The following is a 25,700-nucleotide window of genomic DNA, read 5'->3' on the forward strand; positions in this document are numbered from 1 at the left end:
ACATCATGACACTACACTCAACCTTGGAAATTTTAAATTCATGTTTTAAGTTTAATTGTAAAATACAGTATTTAGGGCTAGTATTTAGTCGGGTTTTTTTCCTATATAAATATCCGTCTTGGATCTAACCCTATAAATGACTGACACTGAAAATTACTGCTACAATAAACTAATTCTGAAAAGAAATTTCCAAGCAGAATGTACATGCTTTACTATAAAATGTATAACCCAGATGAACCCTAGAGACATCAAAGTATTTCTGAGGAGAAGTTACTTTATAGAGTAACTGTCCACAATCCAAAGTTCGCCTCTGTTTTAGCTCTAGAAAAGCTCATAGCTGTCACTGATACCATCAGCCACATGATAAACTCACACCAACCCCCTTTTGCTTTATGTCTTTACTTCAGATTCAACCTAGTATTTATCCCCTTTAATGTTATCTGAATGATACTGTTACCTTACTTGCTTCTTTTTAATTTTTTTTGCTTTTCTTTATGTAATATTTACTCTGAAAAATTCCAAATATGCATTACCATAATTATCTGTTTCCCTTCCCTAGCTGCTCAGGGCCCCTAGAGAAATATCACAAAATTTCTGCAGATTTGTGCCCCACAGTTACAATGTGTCCAGCCTCATTTTTCAATCTTCATGACTACCTGACAATCTTTCTATATAATCTAGTCAGCTTCCTCTTTTGCCCCCAAAAGAGCTGATCTTGACTTTTATCATTCTGATAAAGCCTTACTTTTCCACTAGCTGTTCTCCTGAATAAAAGCATTATTTTATACTTTCATTGAGAAAAGAGAGGGCAATCATACGGCAACTTTCTCAACTTACATTCTCCACTTTACAGATTTTTCTTATTTATGATACCACATCTTTACATATCACCTGTCTCAGGGGAAAGCTATTCTACTTATCAAATGATCTCTGGTTTTATTTTGTTATATATTTCAATCTCTCTCTCTCTAGTGTTTCTTTTAACCTAACCTTAACACGCGCAGGTTATTTCTAACTTAAAAAAAAAAAATCCGTTGAGAATCCCACAGTTTCATCTACTACAATCAGGCATGCTTCTCTCCACAATCTGTAGGTACCATCTCTTTTTTCTTAAAATTCACTTGCCCTTCAAAAATCCAAGCTTCTTTATTCCTTGCTGAAATGAAATTACTATCACTCAGTATCAACATTTCCAAAATACATTCATTTAACACAATTAAAATAACTTCTTTGTGAGACTCTCTTCACCTTTCAGTCTCCAAGACAATAATCTCTCCCATTTTTTCACACTGCATACCTCATCCCATTCTTTTGGAATTCTACACAATCACTTTCCATATGTAAACTCCTTTAACTGCAGCATTTAACAAGATGTAGTTTTTGTGTCTGTAAATTTTTGATGTGTTATCACTTTGGCCACCTTTCTTACCTTCTGTTTGATATATCATATGTAATCTTTCTCATGTGGCCCAATCTCACTATGGACTTGTGTGGGGCATTAGCATCACATATTCAAGGTCTGAATCTAAACTTCTCCACCTCTTCCACCATTGCACTTACTAGTAAGTCTCAGCATAATTTTTATGTATTTCAATGAACTAGATCATTCTTTGCCTAATAAACTTGGTTTAAATGCAGTTCAATCTATTTTAAACCCCATGGCAAACAAGAAAAATAGAGGGAATGCTTTATTAGGAGTACAGAGATAAATGAGTCTCCTCTCAAGAAACACAAAGAAATTTAATAAAATATAATGGAATTTAAAAAAAAAAGACATGCAGAAGAGAAAATACACAAAAATATCCAAAATAAAGCAAAGAAATGATTCCTATGATTGTCTAGAATATTTATGAAAGTAACGACCTTCAATTTGCATTGTGAAGGTCATATCAGATTGGTTCCAGAGAACAAAAAAGAGGAGGATATGTATTACAGGCAAAAGGAAAGCAAGTGCAAAGAGATAAAGTCTGAAATGCCAAGGTGTGTTTGGTGACCTATAAGCCATTCAGTGTTTCTGTCTTGTAAAGTGCAACAGGGTATGTGGATAGGCTAATAATGATCCTCTATAGTATGGCAGAAATGAATAGTTGTTATCACAAATTATTAGTTAATGAGGTTTTAAGTGTAATAAATTAATGTGAAAGTAGACAATAAGATGTGCTTAATTAATATAATTTAATTCTAAAATTAAAATGCTTTTAGTGATATAAGAAAATCTCTGAAATTAAATAAGAGAAATACAAAAATGATAAATCAACATTACAGAAACCATTATTATCTAGGGTAAAATGTTGATGCTGTTCTCTTTCTTTTCTTTGCTTCTATATTTTCAGGATTAGGACTTTCAAAAACAAAATGTAAATACAATATAGCAAGGAAAGATAAGAAAGAAAGCCTTCTCAATGATCAGTGCAAAGAAATAGAGGAAAACAATAGAATGGAAAAGACTAGAGAGCTCTTCAAGGAAATTATAGAGGTCAAGGGAATATTTCATGCAAAGATGGGCACAATAAAAGACAGAAATTGTATGGACCTAGTGGAAGCAGAAGATAGTAAGAAGAGATGACAAGAATACATACAAGAACTATACAAAAAAGAGCTTCATTACCAAGATAACCACCATGGTGTGATCACTCACCTAGAGCCAGACATCCTGGAATGCAAAATCAAGTGGGCCTTGAAAGCATCTCTATGAACAAAGCTAGTGGAGGTGATGGAATTCCAGTTCAGCTATTTTAAATCCTAAAAGATGATACTGAGAAAGTGCTGCACTCAATATGCCAGCAAATTGAAAAACTCAGCAGTGGCCACAGGACTGGAAAAGGTCAGTTTTCATTCCAATCCCAAAGAAAGGCAATGCAAAAAAATGCTCAAAATACTGCACAATTGCACTTATCTTACATGTCATCAAACTAATGCTCAAAATTCTCCAAGCCAGGCTTCAACAGTACGTGAACCATTAATTTCCAGATGTTCAAGCTGGATATAGAAAAGGCAGAGTAACCAGAGATCAAATTGCCAACATCTGCTGGATCATCAAAAAAGCAAGAGAGTTCCAGAAAAACACTATGCCAAAGCCTTTGACTGTGTGGATCACAATGAACTGTGGAAAATTCTGAAAGAGATGGGAATACCAGACCACCTGACCTGCCTCTTGAGAAATCTGTATGCAGGTCAGGAAGCAACAGTTAGAACTGGACACGGAACAAAAGACTGGTTCCAAATCGGGAAAGGAGTACATCAAAGCTGTATACTGTCACCCTGCTTATTTAACTTATATGCAGAGTACCTCATATAAATGCTGGGTTGGATGAAGCACAAGCTGGAATCAAGATTGCTGGGAGAAATATGAATAACCTCAGCTATGCAGATGGTACCATCCTTACAGCAGAAAGGGAAGAAGAACTAAAGAGCCTTATGGTGAAAGTGAAAGAGGAGAGTGAAATGTTGGCTTAAAACTCTACATTCAGAAAATTAAGATCATGGCATCCAGTGCCATCACTTTATGACAAATAGATGGGGAAACAATGATAGACTTTATGTTTGGGGGCTCAAAAATCACTGCAGATGGTGACTGCGGCCATGAAATTAAAATATGTTTCCTCCTTGGAAGAAAAGTTATGACCAACCTAGACAGCATATTCAAAAGCAGAGACATTACTTTGCCAACAAGGTCCACCTAGTCAAACCTATGATATTTCCAGTAGTCAGGTATGGATGTGAGAGTTGGACTATAAAGAAAGCTGAGAGCCAAAGAACTGATGGTTTTGAAATATGGTATTGGAGAAGACTCTTGATAGTCCCTTGGACAGCAAGGAGGTCCATCCAATCCATCCTAAAGGAAATCAGTCCTGAATATTCATTGGAAGGACTGATGCTGAAGTTGAAACCCCAATACTCTGGCCACCTGATACTAAGAACTGACTCATTGGAAAGACCTTGATGCTGGGAAAGATTGAAGGCAGGAGGAGAAGGGGACGACAGACATGAGATGGTTGGATGGCATTACTGACTCGATGGACATGAGTTTGAGTTAGCTCCAAGAGTTGGTGGTGGACAGGGAAGCCTGGCATGCTGCAGCCCATTGGGTTTCAAAGAATCGGACATGATTCAGTGATGGAACTGAACCAAAGACACAATTTATATTACAAAGAAATAATTTGATTTTATGATGAAACACAAATACTCTTCATAAATATACAATAAATTAGTTGGCTCACAGTACAGTCTCCAATTTTGAAATGGGTCTTATTTCAAAACTGAACTGTACATAAAGCTACTAACATATTTCTTGAAACAATCAGAGTATAATGATAGTTACTTTTCTAGGCTAACTCAACAGAGGCAACTTAAAACGTACACACACACACACACACACTCTGACACAAACAATAGGGTATCATATATTTGCTATGAATATAGAAAATAAAGATATTCTAGTGAAGAAACAATGGATATTGAATTTGTCTTAGATCTGAAAATTTGGAGGCAGCAAAAACAATAAATATACTATACACACAAAAGTTACAAATCTATTATTAAGAATGCCTCATTACATTTTGAAACAATATATGAAAATCCTTAAGACATAACAGATGGAAAAAAATTACACAACTGATTAATAAAATAAAAAACATGTGCTGGGGAGATTGTGGGATTTAAAAAACAATATCAAAGACAAGTAAAAAGTGAAGCAAGTTTCACAAACCTCTGTTTCATAATGTTTCCACAGTAAAATCCTCAAGGTCCATTTTACAATGATAATTTGAGGTGAGGTCTGGTGTCAAGTGAAAGAAGTTCAAGTATAGAATTTTCAGCTGAAATAGCTGAGTCAATAATAATTTTCACTTGTTAACGGAATAGCTGGACAGAAGCTAATATTAATAATAGACATGCACTGTCCACATGCTGGAATCTGTGTTGGGAAGACATGAACTGCTTTCTTCAGTTCTTAAAACAATGCTGGGGAATAGATACTATAGATTCATAACACTTAGCTACAGTTTTGAAACTGAAAAACAGTAAAAACCAAAACTCATTTCTGTTGTTGTTTTTTTCATAAATCTGACACTTAAGCCATTTTGGTGGCAAATATTGACCTGAACTGAGATAAGGCTATTGGCACTTTTCACTTTTTCCACCTAGAGTGAGAATCAGTATGTTTCTTTGCAAAAAGTACAGGGTCTTGCTGCAGACCTGCTGAGGTTATTACATGTTGAATAGATATATACCATATTACCTTTCCAAAAACGCAATATTTCTGAACTCTGAAACCTATTTGCCCCCAGAGTTTGAGAAAAGGATTATTAACCTGTATCATAAATGAAATGAGAGGCCCAAGATAAAAAATCTAAAATATACTCAAAGTAGAATTTGGATCCAGGTTTAACTTCAGACTGCTGGCTCTTACCATCCTGTTTCTGTGTAAAAATTGCTTCTAGTCATCTCAATGGATCCACAGTTTTGGCCTAATTTGTTCAGTTTGGGGTTTCCAATGCCCAGAATAGTTCTTGGGGATTCACTGCATACAAAATAGGTATACAATAAATGTTTACAGATGCAAGAATTGTATCCATCAATGGAGCTTTCTGTTGATACTGATGTACAGTAACTTTGAAATATAGTCTTTAACAAGAACAGCGAACCTATATCACAGTTACATGTACTGCTCTAGAGTCAATAAACGTGGTACAATACTAAATCTCACCATGAAGGAAAGAAGCCTACTGAGAATACATGCCCAAATAGAATCCCACTCCCTACAAAAAGACAGAGTTGGAGAGTTTTCAAAGGCAGAAGAAAAGACAATTCTCAGAAAATAATGTCAGATCTGCTGTAACGCCATAGTGAAGGATACAGTCACAATTAGCTCAGCCTGGAAACAAGCTAAAGGGCTACACTGGGTTTGGATGTAACATTTAAATTTTCTTTAAAAAGGAATCTCAGTAGTCTAATGAACCTGAGTGGCCACACCCAGAGCACATTATGATAGCCATATCCTACTTCTCTCTTTATAATGAGTGTTGATGGCAGAGAAAAGATAGTGAAATATCCAAGGCTAAAGTGATGCGACAAAGATTCCACCAAGTTAACAAAGAAAAAGAACACCACTGTTGTGATCTGTGCACATCCACTTGAACAAATTCTAAGTATGCCAATTGTACCTCTTGCCTTCTTCCCAGAATCTCTGTCATGGTGCTGAATCTGAATACATAGGAAGGAGCTTCATATCATTTAAATAAATTATTGGATTAGTTTCATTTATTATATAACAGAGATATACAATATGTTTATAATGTGCATTTTTAATTTATACTGCACATTGGTTTCCATTTTACATAGTAACATATTATTATGTTACATAAAACATATCATTATTTTGCTACACCAGTAACTCATATATGTTAAAAATTCAAGTTCCTAAATGTTCTCTAGTCCCAATTTTCAGAAAAAAACTATCTCAAATGGCAACTTGTAAATTCATCTGCAAAAGTAACACTGTCTGAAATACCATGAATTTTAAGATGAGTGACACATGTATCAGAAAGCAACAAATAACCTCAAAACAGAGGACACATACAGACTGAAAGTGAAGGGCTGGAAAAAGATTTTCCATGCAAATAGGGACCAAAAGAAAGCAGGAGTAGCAATACTCATATCAGATAAAATAGACTTTAAAACAAAGGCTGTGAAAAGAGACAAAGAAGGACACTACATAATGATCAAAGGATCAATTCAAGAAGAAGATATAACAATTATAAATACATATGCACCAAACATAGGAGCACTGCAATATGTAAGACAAATGCTAACAAGTATGAAAGGAGAAATTAACAATAACACAATAATAGTGGGAGATTTTAATACCCCACTCACACCTATGGATAGATCAGCTAAACAGAAAATTAACAAGGAAACACAAACTTTAAATGATACAATAAACCAGTTAGACCTAATTGATATCTATAGGATATTTAATCCCAAAACAATGAATTTCACCTTTTTCTTAATCGCACATGGAACCTTCTCAGGATAGATCACATCCTGGGCCATAAATCTAGCCTTGGTAAATTCAAAAAAATTGAAATCATTCCAAGCATCTTTTCTGACCACAATGCAGTAAGATTAGATATCAATTACAGGAGAAAAACTATTAAAAATTCCAACATATGGAGGCTGAACAACACGCTGCTGAATAGCCAACAAATCACAAAAGAAATCAAAAAAGAAATCAAAATTTGCACAGAAACGAATGAAAATAAAAACACAACAACCCAAAACCTGTGGGACACTGTAAAAGCAGTCCTAAGGGGAAAGTTCATAGCAATACAGGCATACCTCAAGAAACAAGAAAAAAGTCAAATAAATAACCTAACTCTACACTTAAAACAACTAGGAAAGGAAGAAATGAAGAACCCCAGGGTTAGTAGAAAGAAAGAAATCTTAAAAATTAGAGCAGAAATAAATGCAAAAGAAACAAAAGAGACCATAGCAAAAATCAACAAAGCCAAAAGCGGGTTCGTTGAAAGGATAAATAAAATTGACAAACCATTAGCCAGACTCATCAAGAAACAAAGGGAGAAAACTCAATCAATAAAATTAGAAATGAAAAAGCAGAGATCACAACAGACAACACAGAAATACAAAGGATCATAAGAGACTACTATCAACAATTATATGCCAATAAAATGGACAACATGGAAGAAATGGACAAATTCTTAGAAAAGTACAACTTTCCAAAACTCAACCAGGAAGAAATAGAAAATCTTAACAGACCCATCACAAGCACGGAAATTGAAACTGTAATCAGAAATCTTCCAGCAAACAAAAGCCCAGGTCCAGACGGCTTCACAGCTGAATTCTACCAAAAATTTAGAGAAGAGCTAACACATATCCTGCTCAAACTCTTCCAGAAAAGTGCAGAGGAAGGTAAACTTCCAAACTCATTCTATGAGGCCACCATCACCCTAATACCAAAACCTGACAAAGATCCCACAAAAAAAGAATGCTACAGGGCAATATCACTGATGAACATAGATGCAAAAATCCTTAACAAAATTCTAGCAATCAGAATCCAACAACACATTAAAAAGATCATACACCATGACCAAGTGGGCTTTATCCCAGGGATGCAAGGATTCTTCAATATCCGCAAATCAATCAATGTAATACACCACATTAACAAATTGAAAAATAAAAACCATATGATTATCTCAATAGATGCAGAGAAAGCCTTTGACAAAATTCAACATCCATTTATGATAAAAACTCTCCAGAATGCAGGAATAGAAGGAACATACCTCAACATAATAAAAGCTATATATGACAAACCCACAGCAAACATTATCCTCAATGGTGAAAAGTTGAAAGCATTTTCTCTAAAGTCAGGAACAAGACAAGGGTGCCCACTTTCACCATTACTATTCAACATAGTTTTGGAAGTTTTGGCCACAGCAATCACAGCAGAAAAAGAAATAAAAGGAATCCAAAGTGGAAAAGAAGAAGTAAAACTCTCACTGTTTGCAGATAACATGATCCTCTACATAGAAAACCCTAAAGACTCCACCAGAAAATTACTAGAACTAATCAATGATTATAGTAAAGTTGCAGGATATAAAATCAACACACAGAAATCCCTTGCATTCCTATACACTAATAACGAGAAAACTGAAAGAGAAATTAAGGAAACAATTCCATTCACCATTGCAACAGAAAGAATAAAATACTTAGGAATATATCTACCTAAAGAAACTAAAGACCTATATATAGAAAACTATAAAACTCTGGTGAAAGAAATCAAAGAGGACACTAGTAGATGGAGAAATAAACCATGTTCATGGGTTGGAAGAATCAATATAGTGAAAATGAGTATACTACCCAAAGCAATTTATAGATTCAATGCAATCCCTATCAAGCTACCAACGGTATTCTTCACAGAGCTAGAAAAAATAATTTCACAATTTGTATGGAAATACATAAAACCTCGAATAGCCAAAGCAATCTTGAAAAAGAAAAATGGACCTGGAGGAATCAACCTGCCTGACTTCAGGCTCTACTACAAAGCCACAGTCATCAAGAAAGTATGGTACTGGCACAAGACAGAAATATAGATCAATGGAACAAAATAGAAAGCCCAGAGATAAATCCATGCACATATGGACACCTTATCTTTGACAAAGGAGGCAAGAATATACAATGGATTAAAGACAATCTCTTTAACAAGTGGTGCTGGGAAAACTGGTCAACCATTTGTAAAAGAATGGAACTAGAACACTTTCTAACACCATACACAAAAATAAACTCAAAATGGATTAAAGATCTAAACCTAAGACCAGAAACTATAAAACTCCTAGACGAGAACATAGGCAAAACACTCTCCGACATACATCACAGCAGGATCCTCTATGACCCACCTCCCAGAATATTGGAAATAAAAGCAAAAATAAACAAATGGGACCTAATTAAACTTAAAAGCTTCTGCACAACAAAGGAAACTATTAGCAAGGTGAAAAGACAGCCTTCTGAATGGGAGAAAATAATAGCAAATGAAGCAACTGACAAACAACTAATCTCAAAAATATACAAGCAACTCCTACAGCTCAACTCCAGAAAAATAAATGACCCAATCAAAAAATGGGCCCAAGAACTAAATAGACATTTCTCCAAAGAAGACATACAGATGGCTAACAAACACATGAACAGATGCTCAACATCACTCATTATCAGAGAAATGCAAATCAAAACCACAATGAGGTACCATTTCACGCCAGTCAGAATGGCTGCGATCTGAAAGTCTACAAGCAATAAATGCTGGAGAGGCTGTGGAAAAAAGGGAACCCTCTTACACTGTTGGTAGGAATGCAAACTAGTACAGTCACTATGGAGAACAGTGTGGAGATTCCTTAAAAAACTGGAAATAGAACTGCCTTATGATCCAGCAATCCCACTGCTGGGCATACACAATGAGGAAACCAGAAGAGAAAGAGACACGTGTACGCCAATGTTCATCACAGCACTGTTTATAATAGCCAGGACATGGAAGCAACCTAGATGTCCATCAGCAGATGAATGGATAAGAAAGCAGTGGTATATATACACAATGGAGTATATTACTCAGCCATTAAAAAGAATACATTTGAATCAGTTCTAATGAGGTGGATGAAACTGGAGCCTATTATACAGAGTGAAGTAAGCCAGAAAGAAAAACACCAATACAGTATGCTGCTGCTGCTGCTAAGTCGCTTCAGTCATGTCCGACTCTGTGCAACCCCACAGACGGCAGCCCACCAGGCTTCCCCACCCCTGGGATTCTCCAGGCAAGAACACTGGAGTGGGTTGCCATTTTCTTCTCCAATGCATGAAAGTGAAAAGTGAAAGTGAAGTTGCTCAGTCATGTCTGACTCTTCGCAACCCCATGGACTGCAGCCTACCAGGCTCCTCCGTCCTTGGGATTTTCTAGGCAAAAGTACTGGAGTGGGGTGCCACTGCCTTCCCCGCCAATACAGTATACTAACGTATATTTATGGAATTTAGAAAGATGGTAACAATAACCCTGTATACGAGACAGCAAAAGAGACACTGATGTATAGAACAGTCTTGTGGACTCTGTGGGAGAGGCAGAGGGTGGGATGATTTGGGAGAATGTCATTGAAACATGTATAATATCATATATGAAATGAGTCGCCAGTCCAGGTTCGATGCACGATACTGGATGCTTGGGGCTGGTGCACTGGGACGACTCAGAGGGATGGTATGGGAAAGGAGGAGGGAGGAGGGTTCAGGATGGGGAACATGTGTATACCTGTGGCAGATTCATTTTGATATATGGCAAAACCAATACAATATTGTAAAGTTAAAAAATAAAATAAAAATAAAAAAAAGAAAGCAACAAATATCTATATAGATATACCTCATTTATTATGCTTTACTTTATTGGGGTTTGCAGATACTGTTGTTTGTTTTAGGTTTTGTTTTTTTTTTTAACCAATTAAAAGTTGAGAGCAACCCTGCATAGAGTAAGTCTGTTGGTGTCATTTTCCAATATCATTTGCTGACTCTGAGTATCTGTATCACATTTTGCTAAATCTTGCAGTATTTCAAGCTTTTTAATTATTATTATATTAGTTACAGCAATCTTTGATCAATGATTTCTAGTGTTACTATGTATGTTACTATGTTTGGGGATGTCAAGAACCATGTCCGCACAAGATGATGAGCTTAATACATGCATGTGTTCTGACTGCTTCACCAACTGGGCATTTCCTTGCCTCTCTCCCTTCCTTGGTTCTCCCTATTCCCTGAGACACTATATTGAAATTAGGCCAATTAATAAGTCTACAATGGCAACTAAGTGTTCAAGTGAAAGGAAGAGACATAGGTCTCTCATTTAAAATCAAAAGCTAGTGATGATTAAGCAGAGTGAGAAAGCAGGTCAAAAGCCAAGACAGGTGAAAAGCTAGGCCTCTTGGGCCAGTTGGCCAAGTTGTGAAAGCAAAGGAAAAGTTCCTGAAGGAAATTATAAGTGTTACTCCAGTGAATATACAAATGTTAAGAAAGTGAAACAGCCTTACAGTGGATATGGAGGGTGTTTTAGTGGTCTAGACAGAAGATCAAACCAGCTACAATATTGCCTTAAGCCAAAGCTAGTCCAGAGCAAGGCCCTAACTCTGATCAACTCCATGAAGGCTGAGAGGGGTGAGGAAGCTGCAGAAGAAAAGTCTGAAGCTAGCAAGGTTGATTCCTGAGGTTTAAGGAGAGAAACTATCTCCATAACATAAAAGTTAGATGTAGCAGCAACTGCTAAGGCAGAAGCTACATGAAGTTATCCAGAAGATTTAGCTAAAATAACTTTAAAAGGTGGCTAAACTAAACAGATTTTCAATGTAAACCAAACAGCCTTCTATTATTACCATCTAAGGCTTCCACAGCTAGACAGGAGAACAATTTCAGGCCTCAAACTTCATAGTCCAGATTGACTCTCTTGTTAGAGGTTAATACACTTCGTGACTTTAAATTGAAGCCAATGCTCCTTTATCACTCTGAAAGTCCTAGACCTTTAAGAATTATGCTAAATCTACTTTGCTATGCTAAATCAGAGTTTACTCTATGCTAAATTGCAGTTCCCTGGTGGCTCAGTGGTAAAGAATCTGCCTTCCAATGCAGGAGATGTGGGTTTGATCCTTGGGGCAGGAAGGTCCCCTGGAGAAGGAAATGGCAACCCACTCCAGTATTCTTGTCAGGGAAATGCCATGGACAGAGAAGCCTGGTGGGCTTCAGACAATGGGGTCACAAAAGAGTCAGATATGACTCAGCAACTAAGTAATGACAACCCTCGCTTGTGCTCCATAAATGCAATGACACATCCTGGGCATCTGTTTATAAGCAGATTTGCTGAATACTTTTAACTCACTGTTGACATCTATTCCTCAGAAAAATTTAATCCCTTTCAAACTATAACTGTTCATTGACAATGCACTTATCACTCAAGATGTGTGATGTAGATATGCAACAATATTCATATAGTTTCATGCCTGTTAATGCAACATTCATTCTGCAGCCCATGGATCAAGATGTCATTTTATCATTCAAGTCTTACTAGTCAAGAAACACATTTCATAAGACTAAAACTGCCATCGATCGTGGTTGTTCTGATAGACCTAGGAAAAGTCAACTGAAAACTTTCTGGAAAGGATTCACCATTCTAGAGGCCATTAAGAACATTCACAATTCATGGGAAGAGGCCAAAACATCAACATTTTGGGAGTTTGAAAGAAGTTTATTTCAGCTCTCATAGATAACTTTGAGGGGTTCAAGACTTCACTGGAGGAAGGAACTGCAGATGTGGTGAACATAGTAAGACAACTAGAAATAGAAGTGGAGCCTAAAGACATGACTGAACTGTTGCAGTATCATGATAAACCTTTAAGGGATAAGGAGTTGCTTTTTATGGATAAGCAAAGAAAGTGCTTTCTAGACATGGGCTCCACTTCTGGCAAAGATGTTGTAAAGACTTGAAATAGTAACAAAAGCTTTAGAATATTATATAAACTTAGCTGATAAGCAGAGAGAAGGTTTGGGAGAATTGACTCCAATTTCCAAATAACTAATACTGTTGGTAAAATGCTATAAATAGCATTGCATGTTACAGAGAAATGGTTTGAGAAAGGAACAGTCAATCCATGGAGCAAATTTCCTTTTGTCTTACTTTAAGAAACTTTCACAATCACCCCAACATTCAGCCACCACCACACTGATAAGTTAGCACGTATCACCATGGAGGCAAGACCTTCCACCAGAAAAATTATGACTTGCTGAAGGCTCAGATGATGGTTAGTGTTTTTTTAGCAATAATGTACATTTTAATTAAGGTACAAACATTGCTTTTTAGACCTGATCTACTTCACAATCAGTAGACTACAATACAGTATAGATATAACTTTCATATGCATTGGCAAACCAGAAAATTCAATTCGCCTTATTGCAACATTCACTTTATTGCAGTGGTCTTGAGTTGAACCAGCAATATCTTCAAGGTATGCCAGTAAATTAAATATTCTACACACATAGAATATACCATAGCACTCTGTAGAGTTAATCTGCAGGTCTCTAGAATCTTTGGAGACTATGTGCCTAAAAGAATGGGAGGGAATTCCCCCATGGTCTAGTGGTTAAGACTCCTCCTTCCAATGCAAGGGATAGAGGTTTGATGCCAGGGATAGAGGATAAATGGTCAAGAGCTAAGATCCCACATGTCTTGTGGCCAAAAAGCCAAACATAAAACAGAAACAATATTTTAATAAATTCAAAAATACTTTTTAAATGGTCCACATTTTTTTTTTAAATCTTTATAAAAAAAGAACTGTAAATTTATTAAGTGAAACTGGAAAGGCAATTATGTGACAACTAGAGGCAAAGAGGCTTTCTTTGCCCATGCCACAGCTCCTATGGCATACTTCTACTTTTGCATAGTAATCACAAACCATATTATAAAAAATACAAGAAAAATTGCAGAGAAACAATTCAAAAAATAAATATCATGAGAAGATATGGCACAAAAACAAAATAAAGTTTAAAAGAATTAGAAACAAATGAAAGACAGAAAATCTTAGAAGACACTGACACTGATAAATTAAATAGATGAGAATCAGAGAAAAGACATAATTCCCTAAAAGAAATTGTAACATACTAAAATCAGGAAAAGTTGTCAAGAAAGATATAAAGAAAAGTAAAAGCCAGGAGATTTAAAATTGGAATTCTTTTTACATTTAGGAGGATTAAGAATAAGAAATGAAGCACCAAAAAGGTAAAACCATATTTGACCATAAAAAGTATGTGCTTAGTCCTGAGAGTGCTTGTGCTTAGTCGCTCAGTCATGTCCGACTCTTTGCAATCCCGTGGACTGTAGCCAACCAAGTTCCTCTGTCCTTGGGGATTCTCCAGGCAAGAATACTGGAGTGGGTTGCCATGCCCTTCTCCAGGGGATCTTCCAAACCCAGGGATCGACCCAGGTCTCCCGCATTGCAGGCAGATTCTTTACCAATTGAGCTACCAGGGAAGCAGCCATGAAATTAAAAGACGCTTACTCCTTGGAAGGAAAGTTATGACCAACCTAGAAAGCATATTCAAAAGCAGAGACATTACTTTGCCAACAAAGGTCTGTCTAGTCAAGGCTATGGTTTTTCCTGTGGTCATGTATGGATGTGAGAGTTGGACTGTGAAGAAGGCTGAACGCTGAAGAATTGATGCTTTTGAACTGTGGTGTTGGAGAAGACTCTTGAGAGTCCCTTGGACTGCAAGGAGATCCAACCAGTCCATTCTGAAGGACATCAGCCCTGGGATTTCTTTGGAGGGAATGATGCTAAAGCTGAAACTCCAGTACTTTGGCCACCTCATGCAAAGAGGTGACTCATTGGAAAAGACTCTGATGCTGGGAGGGATTGGGGGCAGGAGGAGAAGGGGACGACAGAGGATGAGATGGCCGGATGGCATCACTGACTGGATGGACGTGAGTCTGAGTGAACTCCGGGAGTTGGTGATGGACAGGGAGGCCTGGCATGCTGTGATTCATGGGGTCGCAAAGAGTTGGACACGACTGAGTGACTGATCTCATCTGATCTGATAGAAAATTTTAAAATAATGCCAAAAAGTGTTACTAGCAAAATAGAATACATGAATGCAATACTGTTTCAATTTTGCCATGAAGCCAGTGTAGTAAGCATAAAGCTTTAGAAAAGGGAACATGTTTCTTTATTGAATACAAACTTTCAAAGTGGTGAAAAAAAAAAAAAAATAACAGAGAGATATAAACAAGGAACACAATCCTTGGCCATTCCTAAAAAGCTGTCTCTCAAGGGTGTGGCAGTCAATTTCTGCTTTAACTTCTGTTGTTCAGTCACTCAGTCATGACAGACTCTTTGCAACCCCATGGACTACAGCACTCCAAGCTTCCCTGTCCTTCACCATCTCCCAGAGCTTGCTCAAACTCATGTCCATTGAGTCAGTCATGCCATCCCACTATCTCGTCCTCTGTTGTCTGCTTCTCCTCTGGCCCTCAGTCTTTCCCAGCATCAGGGTCTTTTCTAATGAGTCAGCTCTTCACATCAGGTGGCTGTCAACTACAAACTGACACTTACCAAGAGCACTGCCAACAATCGAACAACAAATGCATTTGCCATCTGCCTCTACTGATAAGTGAGGAGACTGAATCCTGTGCTGCTATAGCTGTTGACTTTCAACAATCCCTGAGGGAGTTCAGAGTGAAGTGAGGCACTCTATGCTCCAGGGAATCTGGTGGAACAGGTCTTTGGAGAGTTGGATGTTTTTAGGAGGGCTTCTCTGATAACTCAGCTAGTAAAGAATCCAGCTGTAGTGCAGGAGACCCCTGTTTGATTCCTGGGTCAGGAAGTTGCCCTGGAGTTGGAATAGGCTACCCACTCCAGTGTTCTTGGACTTACTGGGAAGCTCAGAGGTAAAAAAATTCACCTGCAATGCAGGAGAATTAAGTTCGATCCCTGGACTGGGAAGATCCCGTGCAGGAGGGCATGGCAATCTACTCCAGTATTCTTGACTTGAGAATCCCCATGGACAGAGGAGCTGGTGGGCTATAGACCATGGGGTTGAAGAAGAATCAGACACAACAGAGCAAATAAGCACACGTTCTTAGGAACAGAGTTTATGATCTCACTCCTTGCATGTCTCATACCTAGTTCAGTTCAATTCAGTCACTCAGTTGTGTCCGAATCTTTGCAACCCCATGAATCACAGCACGCCAGGCCTCCCTGTCCATCACCTACTCACGGAGTTCACTCAGACTCATGTCCATCGAGTCAGTGATGCCATCCAGCCATCTCATCCTCTGTCGTCCCCTTCTCCTCCTGCCCCCAATCCCTCTCAGCATCAGAGTCTTTTCCAATGAGTCAACTCTTCGCATGAGGTGGCCAAAGTATTGGAGTTTCATCTTTAGCATCATTCCCTCCAAAGAAATCCCAGGGCTGATGTCCTTCAGAATGGACTGGTTGGATCTCCTTGCAGTCCAAGGGACTCTCAAGAGTCTTCTCCAACACCACAGTTCAAAAGCATCAGTTCTTCAGCGCTCAGCTTTCTTCACAGTCCAACTCTCACATCCATACATGACTACTGGAAAAACCATAGCCTTGACATAGCCAACACCCTCTTCCAACAACACAAGAGAAGACTCTACACATGGACATCACCAGATGGTCAACACTGAAATCAGATTGATTAATTCTTTGCAGCCAAAGATGGAGAAGCTCTATACAGTCAACAACAAAAGACCAGGAGTTGACTGTGGCTCAGATCATGAACTCCTTATTGCCAAATTCAGACTGAAATTTAAGAAAGTAGGGAAAACCACTAGACCATTCAGGTATGACCTGAATCAAATCCCTTATGATTATACAGTAGAAGTGAGAAATAGATTTAAGGGACTAGATCTGATAGAGTGCCTGATGAACTATGGACGGAGGTTCATGAAGTTGTACAGGAGACAGGGATCAAGACCATCCCCATGGAAAAGAAATGCAGAAAAGCAAAATGGCTGTCTAAGGAGGCCTTACAAATAGTTGTGAAAAGAAGAGAGGTGAAAAGCAAAGGAGAAAAGGAAAGATATAAGCATCTGAATGCAGAGTTCCAAAGAATAGCAAGAAGAGATAAGAAAGCCTTCCTCAGTGACCAATGCAAAAAAATAGAGGAAAACATCAGAATGGGAAAGACTAGAGATCTCTTCAAGAAAATTAGCGACACCAAGGGAACATTTTATGCAAAGATGGGCTCGATAAAGGACAGAAATGGTATGGACCTAACAGAAGCAGTAGATATTAAGAAGAGGTGGCAGGAATACACAGAATAACTGTACAAAAAAAGATCTTCATGACCAAGATAATCATGATGGTATGATCACTCACTTCATACCTAGAGAAGCACTAAATCCCTTCATGGTGACATCAGATCCTTGTGACTAACAAAAACTTTTGTAAAATGGGTGATTAATGGTACTGAGCTCCCCCTTCACCAAAACCTAATATATTGCCTTTCACCCACTGCCACTTTGGAGCAGTCTCTCACAGCTCTCTGAGATGCTGTCTCCGAGGCTGAAGTCCTTATTTTGCCACAAATAAAACATCTCACAACTCTCAAGTTGATCAACTTTTTTAGTCGATGTGGCCAAAGTACTGGAGTTTCAGCTTCAGCATCAGTCCTTCGAATGAATATTCATGACTGACTTCCTTAGGATTGACGAGTTTGAACTCCTTGCAGTCCAAGGGACTCTCAAGAGTCTTCTCCAACACCACAGTTCAAAAGCATCAATTCTTTGTCACTCAGCCTTCGCTATGATAGTCCAACTCTCACATCCATACATGACTACTGGAAACCATCTCTCTCAGACGTCACTCAGTCGTGTCCGACTCTTTGCGACCCCATGGACTGTTGCCCACCAGGCTCCTCCCTCCATGGAATTCTCCAGGCAAGAATACTGGAGTGGGTTGCCATTTCCTTCTCCAGGGGACCTTCCTGACCCAGGGATCGAACCCGGGTCTCCCGCATTGCAGGCAGAGGCTTTAACCTCTGAGCCACCAGGAAAGCCCAACTGGAAACCATAGCTTTGACTAAATGGACCTTTGTTGGCAAAGTAATATCTCTGAGTTTTAATATGCTGTTGAAGTTGGTCATAACTTTTCTTCCAAAGAGCAAAAGTCTTTTAAAATCATGGCTGCAGTCACCATAATTTTGGAGCCCCGAAAAATAAAGTTTCTCAATGTTTCCATTATTTCCCCATCTATTTGCCATGAAGTGACAGGACTAGATGCCACGATCTTAGTTTTCTGAATGCTGAGTTGTAAGCCAGCTTTTTCACTCTCCTCTTTTACTTTCATCAAGAGGCTCTTTAGTTCTTCTTCACTTTCTGCCATAAGGGTGGTGTCATCTGCATAGCTGAGGTTATTGATATTTCTCCCGGCAATCTTGATTCCAGCCTGTGCTTCCTCCAGCCCAGTGTTTGTCATGATGTACTCTGCATATAAGTTAAAGAAGCAGGGTGACATTATACAGCCTTGACGTACTCCTTTTCCAATTTGGAACCAGGCATAATTCCTTTTGAAGGATGTCACAATTACTGTCATTACTCCTACCATAGTTTAGCCTTAGACTACAGGGAGGGAACTTGGCTCCACCCATCAGCAGAAAATTGGATTAAAGATTTACTGAGCATATAAATATATATATATGTATATATTTGTATATACATGTATATATATATACACCTATGGCTGATTGAGGTTTGAGAGAAAGACAGCAAAATTCTGTAAGGCAGTTATCCTTCAATACAAAATAAATTAATGAAAAAAAAAATATTTACTGAGCATAGGCTGGCCCATCAGAGCAAGTCCCAGTTAGCCCCACAGCCAGTTAAGCCTCTCATCCTCATCCATCAGAGGCCAGACAGAATGAAAACCACAAGCACAGACAACTAATCAAACTGATCACATGGATCACAGCCTTATCTAATTCAATGAATCTATGAGCCATGCCATGTGGGGCCATCCAAGACAGGTGGGTCATGGTGGAGAGTTGACAAAACATGGTCCACTGGAGACTGGAGTGACAAAACACTTCAGTATTCTTGTCTTGAGAATCTCATAACCAGTATGAAAAGGCAAAAAGATAGGAAACTGAAATATGAACTCCCCAGGTTGGTAGGTGAGCAATATGCTACTGGAGAAGAGCAAAGAAATAGCTCCGGAAGGAATGAAGAGGTTGAGCCAAAGTGGAAACATTGCCCAGCTGTGGATGCATCTGGTGCTGAAAGTAATGTCTGATACTTTAACTGTATAATCTCCCAAACTGAACATACTAGTGGGTACAGATGACTGAGATGTCATTACATTTTTTATCTCTTTCAACCAGCCCCCACAGTTTTAAAAATGCACATTTATAGTTATAACACCCGAGGATCAACCCCTCTACACAGAAATGTCTATTTCCTCAGAATGAGCAATGCCTAGCCCAGCCTTGCAGGCTTCCCAACCTACCTTTAAAAACTGAACCATGTATTATTTATCCCTCTCCCTATCCCCCAACATTTTTTCTGATCTTTCTTTTCATTTGTACCATTTCCACCCCTTCCTCATTCCTCAAGGTTATATTAGCAAGGCATAATGAGACCACATCTGAGTAGGTAATGGAGGGTAAGGAGTCTGGGTTTCCCTGGGCTCCGATGTAAAGAATCTGCCCACAATGCAGGAGACCCAAGTTCGATCCCTGGGTAAGGGAGATCCCCTAAAGAAGGGAATGGCTACCCACTCCAGTATTCTTGCCTGGAGAATTCCATGGACAGAGGAGCCTGGGAGGCTACAGCCCATGGGGTCACAAAGAGTCAGACATGACTGAGCAACTAACACACACACTTGTTAGTCAGAGAGATCTGACTTGCCACCTTACTAGATGCTGGGACAGAGAAGACAAAGAGGCCACATCTGAAGCTAAGCCTAGAGTTTCATCAGTAATTCTCTGTGCTTCTATACCTTATTCTCTAGCCTTGAATCTCAAAGTCCTTTTTTTCTAGCCAAAACTTAGCCAGTGTACTAAGAATAGTGCTACTGTTCTTCATCCAAGGACCAGCTAACTCTCAGTGGTGTCTAGTAGTGGGAAGGATTGGGGAGGGGGCAGGGAAAGATAATAGTATCCTCTAAATGATATACAAGGGAGAAAAATTCACAATTTATTTGAAAAATAAATTGCAACCTTCCAATCTTCATTGCAGAAAATTCTTAATGTTATCTGTTGGGTGATTATTCAGCTCTTATACATAGGGTGGCACTGAGCAACTGGCCTACCATTTATTCGGGTTTTATCTTCAAGTATATATTATATAAGCATTTACAATTTACTTAAGGAGTCACTAGTCATGTTTACTGGATATTCCTCTTTCTACAGACACACAGACACACACACACATAAACACACACACATACACAAAACACACAAATCCCTTGTCCTACTTTTGTTGACATGTAGAAATGTCTCTGGGGATAAAAAATCTGCTTAGGTGGATTATGAAGCAGTCCATGGCCTTGTCTAGCTATCAGTCCCATTTATTTATGGTATTTCTTTCCAAATTACTAACAATTTTTCTAGCCAGTAAGCTCTAATGCCAGAATTAACAGTAGGTCAGTGTGTTCTTGGCTGTGAAAAGAGAAAAAATTGTTGTGCTATTTTTTTAAAAAAATGAAAGACCATACATTTTAAAACAGAACATTATATATGATGGAGAAATCTGGGAGATGCAAATCTATATTATAATTAATAATTTACATGAAAAACTTAGTTATAAAAGATTAGTTTTGACTTCATAGTTTCCCAAAGAGGAAGCTTAGATGTGTGACAACTCAATAGGAAAAAGGAGACCAGATAAACCTCTTATATTTCAGGAAAGAACGCTTTAGGTCCTCCTCAAGGCAAAATATTCCTAACATATGTATATAATGCTCTCTTGTCTTCGGTTCCTAGGCCAGGATTCTTATGCATATGTTTCAAAATCTAATCACTATGCCTACGTCACTGGATGTTCAACAGTAACACTATAAGGATGGTGACTTGTTTGACTTTTGAGCACTTTTAAGACAAAAGGCCTGGAATTTACAAGAATAAGTGATTTTTACTATCTTGATATTATTTAATTTACTATTTTTAGTAGATGTATACTTTAAAACCCCTGTTTCTAAACAGAAATTGAAGTAGCTATACTAAATTTAGTGGAAATATGACTTCAGGAAACATTTTCATATGCTGAAATTTTTCTGTATATCTGAATGTAGGCTATGACCTACTTTTTAGTAGAGACTCAGGACATTTTTATCCTAATCAAAATGTTTATCCTTATATACTGCTATGTTGAAACTCTACACGTATTAAAACATGAACTATTGTATAGACATCTGTGACACAAGTGAAAAAGACCTTATCCACAACAGCACAGAATGAATAAAGAACTATTTGAGTATATTGAACTACCTAATCTCTTTCATAACTTTTTTTTAATTTACTACTTTCTATATATCACTTATCAAAATGTATAATTCTGTAATTACATATACAGTTATTAGTTCAATGTCTGTGTCTTCTAATGCCAATTGCATAAGATCAGCGATCATTTATAATTATATAAATATATATAGCTGACATTTTGTAGGCATTAATAATGGACCAGACACAGTTTTAAGTACTTTAAACACATGAATCCATTTAATTCTCATAATGGTTCTATTATTATTATTTGCACTTTGCAAAGAAGGAATAGAAAGAAATCAATTAACTCACCTAAGTTCAAGTGCTGGGAAATAGGGGGCCACTCTTCAAACCCAGGCAGATCTCTGGCTCTTGAATTTGGGTTTGTAATGACTATGCTATTTGGTTTGTTTTCAGGAGGCTTTAAAATCAGACTTGCCGCTTTTAATCTAGCCCCACTCCTTATCAATACAGTAACTGAGGGAAAGTGACTTAACTCTATTTCCTTCTGGAAAAAGTTAATACATAATAACTACCACAAGGAACTGGTTATAAAATTAAATGTCATTATATATGCAGGTCAGATAGCAACCGTGAGAACTGGACATGGAACAACAGACTGGTTCCAAATAGGAAAAAGAGTACGTCAAGGCTGTATATTGTCACCCTGCTTATTTAATTTATATGCAGAGTACATCATGAGAAACGCTGGGCTGGAGGAAGCACAAGCTTGAATCAAGATTGCCAGGAGAAATATCAATAACCTCAGATATGCAGATGACACCACCCTTATGGCAGAAAGTGAAGAGAAACTAAAGAGCCTCTTGATGAATGTGAAAGAGGAGAGTGAAAAAGTTGGCTTAAAACTCAACATTCAGAAAACGAAGATCATGGCATCTGGTCCCATCACTTCATGGCAAATAAATGGGGAAACAGTGGAAAACAATGGCAGACTTTATTTTGAGGGGCTCCAAAATCACTGCAGATGATGACTGCAGCCATGAAATTAAAAGATGCTTACTCCTTGGAAGAAATGTTATGACCAATAGACGGCATATTCAAAAGCAGAGACATTACTTTGCCAACAAAGGTATGTCTAGTCAAAGCTATGGTTTTTCCAGTAGTCATGTATGAATTTGAGAGTTGGACTATAAAGAAAGCTGAGTACCAAAGAACTGTTGCTTTTGAACTGTGGTGTTGGAGAAGACTCTTGAGAGTCCCTTGGACTGCAAGGAGATCCAACCAGTCCATCCTAAAGGAAATCAGTCCTGAATATTCACTGGAAGGACTGATGCTGAAGCTGAAACTCCAGTACTTTGGCCACCTGATGCAAAAACTGGAAAAGACCCTGATGCTGGGAAAGACTGAAGGTGGGAGGAGAAGGGGCCAACAGAGGATGAGATGGTTGGAATGCATCACCGAATTAATGGACATGAGTTTGAGTAAACTCTGGGAGTTGGTGATGGACAGGGAGGCCTGGTGTGCCGCAGTCCATTGGGTCGCAAAGAATCGGACATGACTGAGAAACTGAACTGAACTGAACTGAATTGAAATTGACAGCTAATGGGTATGGATATTCTTTTTGGAGTGGTAAAAAAAATGATCTAAGGTTAGACAATGGTGATGAGTGTACAACCTTGTGAACACTGAACCATTAAAAGAGTGAATTTATGGTATGTGAATCATATCTCAATAAAGTTGTTATTTAAAAATGTAAATGAGACAATGGGTTCTAGTTGCAATACTTATAGTAACTACACCTGTGACTATATATTTATTCATTCTGAGTTTCAGTGTCTACAACATGATATGAGTAGTCGAGACTTTTCTTTAAGACCTTTTCCAGCTCTGAAATTATAGTCACAATGAAATATGTTTTGCATAATTGAATTATATAATGATACATATACACACATATCATACATGCACACATATATATTCCACATATAAACCTAATTAGTTCCAATTAGTATTCTACACAGGGCTTCCCTGGTAGTTCAGCTGGTAAAGAATCTGCCTGCAATGCAGGAGACCCTGGTTCAATTCCTGGGTCAGGAAGATCCCCTGGAGAAGGAATAGGCTACCCACTCCAGTATTTTTGGTCTTTCCTGGTGGCTCAGCTGGTAAAGTATCCACCTGTATGTGGGAGACTTGGGTTCAATCCCTAGGTTGGGAAAATTCCCTGGAGGAGGTAATGGCTACCCACTCCATTATTCTGGTCTGCAGAATTCCATTCTACACAATACAGTTATATCAAGAAATGTAGAATTATGAATGTCTTAATTTTGCAACTGTATAAAGCAACCTTATGAAACATCTCAATTAACAGATTACAAAAAATTTCTTTATTGGAAAAGGAGAATACAATTTAATATATTTAACACTGAATGTTGGATCTGGTCATATATCCATCATCTTTTCAATATAACTGCCATTTGTAAAGAAAACATACATAATGTTTCATGGGAAAAAGCTCAGCAGTTGTTAGTGACGTAGAAAGGTTGCAATTTTGAGTAGGTTTAGGAGAAGATGAGACTACCTCATGGTTTTTCCAGTGGTCATGTATGGATGTGAGAGTTGGACTGTGGAAAAAGCTGAGCACCGAAGAACTGATGCTTTTGAACTATGGTGTTGGAGAAGACTCTTGAGAGTCCCTTGGACTGCAAGGAGATCCACCCAGTCCATTCTAAAGGAGATCAGTCCTGGGTGTTCTTTGGAAGGACTGATGCTAAAGCTGAAACTCCAATACTTTGGCCACTTCATGCGAAGAGTTGACTCATTGGAAAAGACTCTGATGCTGGGAGGGATTGAGGGCAGGAAGAGAAGGGGACGACAGAGGATGAGATGGCTGGATGGCATCACTGACTCGACAGACGTGAGTCTGAGTGAACTCCAGGAGTTGGTGATGGACAGGGCCTGGCGTGCTGCGATTCATGGGTCACAAAGAGTTGGACACAACTGAGTGACTGAACTGAACTGAACTGAACTGAGACTACCTTGAGGGGTCTGGACTTAAGGGTTTAACATGAGAAGGGTGAAAGCATCAACAGAGCATAAACATAACTATGGTTCGGTTCACAATTCTGAAGACAGCAAGCTGTCCTCAGGGTCATTATTTTGAAAATGTTGAAAGTGAAATCTATGCTGTATAGAATGAAGAAAGTCGCACTAAATCAGTAATACTTTAACGACATAACTCAAGAATCCTTTCTGATATCTGCATGTTTACTTGTTATTTCTCTTCTCATAAAAGTAAAATGTATACAGCTGAAAGAAAATGGATAACCAATAGCTTAGTCTCTGACTAAACCAGATGTAACTAGCTTTAAATATCAAAAATAAAAAAGTACAGAGAGTCACTTTAAAGAAATAATATTTAATTGTAATGGGCTTTATGAAAACATCTAATCCTTTATTTATATGCAAGTAGTTACATCCACTTTAAAGCTCAGAGGCAGTTCAGTCCCACTGCTATTAGTAACATGCTTATTAGATGGAGTATGTTTCTTTTAATTTCACTTCCAGAAAATATAATTTAATATCTAGAAAACACTAAAAATTTATATAATCATGAATTTCTAGTCTCTTTTCTATCATTCTCACTCATCTATCTAATCCCTACATCTGTCTCTCCCAAGAATGATAAGTATTCTGAGTTCCTTATGTCCAATTCCAGTTTTCATGCATGTAAAACAAAACACAAATAAAGGACATTCTAATCTCACACTTCAAAGATTATACACAATGTACACTGCTCTTCTGCACCCTACTTTCCTGTTAAACTGTGTTTGTTTGTTTGTTTTGAAATATGTCCATATCAGTAAATGGAGATTTTTCATCTTAACATTTTTGGTATACCATTCTACTTTTAAATGTTTCACAGTTTATTTAACTTTTTAGGTACATTCAAATTTTTGCCATTCTAAACACTGCTGCAAATGAATGTTTGTAACTGTTTGGGTGCCAGCTTATCTATAAGATAAATTTCCTAAAAGAGATATAAATGTAGCACTATTTATATTTAAATGCATCCCTACCTTCTGAAGCAGCTCCAATGAAACATGATTTTTGGTGAAACTCCTATTTCCCCAGGCCACATCAGCTTGTGGCAAACACAACCCTCAACACATATGTGGATCAAAACCCCTTTTCTATCCTTTGCAACAATTACTGATCTG

At 37.9% G+C, this 25,700-nt stretch overlaps 1 protein-coding gene across 1 annotated transcript in view; it reads right to left on the reverse strand.

Annotated features, from left to right (window-relative positions):
- Window positions 1-25,700, reverse strand: part of GRID2 (glutamate ionotropic receptor delta type subunit 2) — a 1,601,543-nt gene that overhangs the window by 1,456,837 nt on the left and 119,006 nt on the right. The gene's annotated exons all lie outside the window — the stretch shown is intronic.

Source organism: Bos indicus, chromosome 6 (genome assembly GCF_029378745.1).
Source record: "Bos indicus isolate NIAB-ARS_2022 breed Sahiwal x Tharparkar chromosome 6, NIAB-ARS_B.indTharparkar_mat_pri_1.0, whole genome shotgun sequence".
In the NCBI taxonomy this organism is placed as follows: Eukaryota; Metazoa; Chordata; class Mammalia; order Artiodactyla; family Bovidae; genus Bos; species Bos indicus.